Source organism: Microcebus murinus, chromosome 1, assembly GCF_040939455.1.
Source record: "Microcebus murinus isolate Inina chromosome 1, M.murinus_Inina_mat1.0, whole genome shotgun sequence".
Lineage (NCBI taxonomy): Eukaryota > Metazoa > Chordata > Mammalia > Primates > Cheirogaleidae > Microcebus > Microcebus murinus.
This window is the reverse complement of record NC_134104.1, coordinates 50,469,520-50,474,917: the sequence shown is the minus strand read 5'-3', so window position 1 is coordinate 50,474,917 and position 5,398 is coordinate 50,469,520. Positions and strand designations below refer to the sequence as shown.

The window sequence follows — 5,398 nt, the reverse complement described above, 5'->3', positions numbered from 1 at the left end:
TTATAGTTTCTGTCATTATGTAATATAATTGTACCTAAAGAATAAATGCAAGTCCTCCGCCCGTGCCCGGGGAGTCTGTTCATGTCTACTAATCAGAGTCCACAAATTTTATGCTCAGATCCTGTCCGGACTGCCCCACCCTCAGCTTCCTAGTCTTTGAAAACACTAAGAATAATGTTCCTGCATCAGTTTTTACTAGAGCCAATCACCTGTCATGCCTAGCACAGGGATCGTGCCAAAATTGCCCTTAGCCCCAATAATCGCGAAGTGCAGCACATCTTTAAGGAGACGGGAGGAGGGGGTGAAAGCTCGTGAACTCAAGGAGCACAAGGCACATCCCGGGTGTTGACTGGGCTCCGAGGAGCGACCGCATCGTCACTGGTGGGGCGGACCGTGATGCCTATGTCTGGAGTCAGAAAGATGGTATCTGGAAGCCAACCCTGGTGACCCTGAGAATTAATAGCACAGCCACTTTTGTGAAGTGGTCCCCACTGAAGAACAAAGTTGCTGTGGGAAGTGGGGCACGACTCATTTGTGTTTGTTACTTCGAGTCTGAAAATGACTGGTGGGTAAGCAAGCACATGAAAAAGCCGATTCGCTCCGCAGTGCTCAGCTTGGATTGGCATCCCAAAAGAGTTTTGCTGGCAGCAGGATCACGTGACTTCAAACGCAGAGCGTTTTCTGCAAGTACTGAAGAAGTGGATGAAGAGCCAGCAGAACACCCTGGGGCAGCAAGATGCCTTTTGGTGGGGTGATGTCGGAGTTTGGGGGCAGTGGCGCAGGCGGCTGGGTCCACGGGGTCAGCTTCTCTGCCGGTGGAGCCGCCGGCCTGGGTCAGGCACCACAGCGCTGTATCGGTTGCTGATGCCTCCAAAAGTGCGCAGGTCTCAACTCTGAAAACAGAGTTCCTGCTGCTCCTGAGTGTATCGTTTGTCTCGGAGAATAGCGTTGTGGCTGCTGGCCATGACTGCTGCCCAATGCACTTTAGTGGCAATGACCATGGCTGCTTGACCTTTGTCTCCGAGTTATACAGTCCAAGACAGAGCTTCCAGCAGCATGTCTGCCAGGGACATTTCCGCAGCGTGGACAGGAGGGCCACGACCGAGGACCACAATGCAGCCTGGGAGACGCTGAGCCAGATTAGCATCACTCAAGTGTTTATTTATGATGTGAACAAGCAAGATTGTCGCAAATTTTGCGCTACCGGCGTCCATGGAGCCATGACAATTTGGGATTTCAAGACCTGAGAGTCTTCTACCCAGGGCCTCCCGATAGCGTGAAGCTGAGCGAGCCTCTGCCATCCAGCATGGCAAACAGTGTGGGTGACTGTAGCCCTGCCATTGGATGGGTGAGGAAAGCCGGTCCCTAGGGAACACTGAAAACACATATCGTGCAAATAGTGTGTGGTTTTGTTTGTATACAATTGGTGAAGTGTTGGTTTTTTAAAAGCAGCGGTAATTTTTTTTTTTTTTTTTTTGCCATTCTTGACCAAGGCGTCTCTTTAGTTTATTATAGAAAATTGTCACACTAATGTAAAGGTAAGGGTGAAGGAGATATGTAAATTGTCCATTAGGAAAAAAAAAAAAAGAATAAAGGTAACCTTTTAAATAGTAAAATCATCTACTTATAATAACAATTTTCTAATCTTTCTTAACCTAATGAAAAATTAGATAAACTCTCTGAAGTGGTGTTTTAAATTTTCTGTAGTATTTTCAATTTTGTATACCAGTTTTATTCATTTATTTTTTCACCCATTCATTCAATAAGTATTTCCCTCCATGCTGCAGGCATTAGGTTCTGAGAATAAAATAATGCATGAAATAAGCAAGGTTGCTGCTGCTCTATTATGGTTTCAATACTAATGAAGGAAAACACAGTGCACAAATAACATTCTGTTAGGCACAGTACCCATACAGTTTGATGTGACTAAGCATGGATTGACAAACAACATTGACCTGTTTTTGCAAATAAAGTTTTATCCGAACACAGCCACACTGATTTACATATCTGTCTATTGCTACTTTCCTGCTGCAACACCAAGATCAATTAGCTTGATGGAAAACATGTGGCCTTACCAAGCCTAAAATATTTGCTATCTAGAACTTTATAATAAAAGTGTGTAGACTTCTGTAGTACAGTAAGATTGGGTGGGTAACTTTTGATCAAGTAATTGGAGAACAACATTCTGCAAAGATGACATCTGAACTGATAGCTAACTAGAATGAATCAGGCTTGAGAACATGAAGGGGAAGAGTAGACAAAGGAGAAGCTGGAACAAAACCCCTATGGCAAGAACAAGCTGATGTGGCTGAGAAATAGGAATGGTCAAAGATGAGATATGAAGGATGCGGGCCAGATCATGTTGGGCTTAGTAGGTAATACTAGAGATGAGGGCTTTTACTTCAAGTGAGATAGGAAGCTGAGTAAGATTTGAAAGTTTTGTGTGATGTGACATAAGTTACATTTTATCATGAATAATATGGCTGTTCTGCTGAGAATGGGATATAAGAAGTCAAGGGAGAACAATTAGGAGGCTAATAGTCAAGCCAAGAGACAATGATCACTTGGGCTAAACTCTTGATACTAAAGTTGGAGAGAGAGAAGGAATTTTAGATAAAATTTGGAAGTAGAATTTACATGATTTGTCATTAAGTAGATGAGAAAGATAAAGAAAAAAAACAAAATCAAGAATAAATCCTAGAGTTTTGTCTTAAGTATTTTCATGGTTTGCAATGCTGTTTACTGATATGGGGGTCATACAGGAGGAACTGGGTTTGAGAGTTTATGATATCAGAAGTTCTGTTTTGGTTCTATTAAACATCCATGTGGAAATGTCAAGTAGACATTTTAGGTGCATGATCCTGGAGTTTCAGGGAGAAGTCAGAGTTGGAGTTAAATATTTAGAATGGATCTATAAATGGTATTTAAGCCCATGAGAGAAGATGAGGTCATTTTGGGCTGGGTGCAGTGGCTCATGCCTGTAATCCTAGCACTCTGGGAGACCAAGGCGGGAGAATCACTCAAGGTCAGGAGTTCTAAACCAGCCTGAGCAAGAGTGAGACCCTGTCTCTAATAAAAATAGAAAGAAATGAACTGGCCAACTAAAAATATATAGAAAAAATTAGCCAGGCATGGTGGTGCATGCCTGTAGTCCCAGCTACTTGGGGGACTAGTCAGGAGGATCAGGAGGATTAGGAGTCAAGAGGATTGCTTGAGCCCAGGGGTTTGAGGTTGCTGTGAGCTAGGTTGATACTCCGGCACTCTAGCCCAGACAATAGAGTGAGACTCTGTTTCAAAAAAAAGAAAAAACAAAAGATGAGGTCATTTAAAGAGATGCCAGGAGAGTAGGTCAATTCCACATTTAGTGCTCAACTCTAAGAGAAGGATTCAGCAGAAGACAACAAGAAGGAGTACTAGTCAAGACATAGTAAAACTAAGAAACTGTGTTTTCTTGGAATTGTCATTTGGTGAACAGAATACTCCATTATCTTGTGAGACCAACTGTTTATGATCCCACTTTACAAGAAACTGAGAGTTAATGAAATTGGGCAACTAACTAAAGGTACAAATCAGTAGAGTGAGGACTAAATTCAGATCTTCTTATTCATCTAACATAAAGAGCTCTTCTAATTATCTGAGGTAGACACACTTGGTTTATGTCTAGTTAGCATCTCTTTGAGGAACTATCTCCTCACTTCATTGTCACTCCATGTGGCTGGAGTGAAGCCCCCTAAGCAGACCTTCAATCTTATGGCTCCAGTAACTGTTTGAGGGATGAATTAATATACAAGCCAAGCTAACCAGCCTTCCTCAGGAGTTTCTTTGAAGTGTTGGGTAGGAGACTCTTTTCATAGGGATAATAAGCCGTGAAAATGAAGAAAGCCTAGAACTGCCCGTGATTAACTTGCTACCACAAGGGGAGAGGCTGCTTAAAAATAGGACCAACATTCAGGCAACGTGGTAGTTGTGGGGGCACCTGGAAACCCAACTGGGCCTGGATAAAAGCACAACTCCCCACAACCCACTCCCGCTCCATTATTTTACTTATGCTGGTACTTATGCTGGGTACTTTTACCACTTGAACCCTCCACATTTCTAGCACAATACCTTGTCTTGTTTATCTGTGTAAACCAGCATACTTCCATTTGTATATAAAAGGTGCTCCATAAATATTCATTAAATAAAATTCAAAAGTGAATATTTAATAATAACATGCCCTGATTTAAAATTAAACCGTATTTAAGATACTGTTAGATAAACTTTTATTTAAGATAAAAGATAAATTTAAAAGATGAACTTTTATTTAAGATAAAAGTATTAAAGGATCTTACAAATTTTTCCTCCTATCACTACTCAAAAACATTTAGTTTTCCGAGAAAAATAATTTCAACCAAGATTGTTGATCTTTTCAAAATACTTAGAGAAGTAAATCATTTAACTATTTTTTTTTTAAATAATTAAAGACCTCTCTCTTACTTTTTCCTCTCCCCTTTATTTTCACAGTTTGGGGAATAGACAAATGAATATTTCAGGAACATGTTCTCCTGGTGGTTTCAGTTGCCTTTCTGTCTCAAGGCTAGAGTATACTATCACATTTACCTTCTTATTACTCTTGCTGCTCTTTGAGTCCCAACTTGATAAATGCATCTTCAGTCTAAGTGCTTAGAATAATTCCTGTGGTATCCCTAAATTGCAAATATACTTTGAAACTCATAAAAACTCAGCTAAAGTAATTAATGACTATTGATATAATCAATGTTGCCATTACTATTATAATTTTTCTCCTCCTGAAAATTCTGTTTCTTTAAACCTGAATTGATATTTTTTGTGAGTGAAGATAATTATTAATAAAAGTACTAGTCTTCCATTGTGTGGGGGGAAAATAGGATTTTCAACTAATCCTCATTTCATTGTAACTGGAATGACATATCTGACTTTTATATTCAACTGTAAATATAATGTTGGTGTTGTTTTCTTTTTCTTTCTGAAATTGACACCGTTACCTGTTTTATTACCAAAGGCAAAGTAATACACTATTTTCTGGGACTACCTTAAGTACAAAGTTAGTAAAATTTTAGCACTCTGATCTTTACTTTTAAGCGCCAACCTCCAAAGTCTGTAACTATTATGATTCTACCTACCACACTCTCTACACCTGTAATGTCTTTAATCAGAAATTGTAATGAATTTGGTTTGTGGCTATAAACAAAGTGTGCTCCACTGAAATGTATGACCACCAATATCTATCATTAACTTTAGTCACTAAATAATTTATTTCCTCTGCTGCTGTGTCTTTTCTCCTTCATCAAAAGTTATTATTTCAAGTTATATTTGTACTTTGTCTGGTCTAATCTGATCCAGCTTTGTTTTTTATATGTCCAGTTATTAATCAAATTTA

At 39.7% G+C, this 5,398-nt stretch overlaps 1 pseudogene; it reads left to right on the top strand.

Moving 5' to 3' along the window:
* The first annotated feature begins 214 nt into the window (after positions 1-214).
* On the top strand, positions 215-1,280 carry LOC105878045 (actin-related protein 2/3 complex subunit 1A pseudogene; annotated as a pseudogene).
* The last annotated feature ends 4,118 nt before the right edge of the window (positions 1,281-5,398 follow it).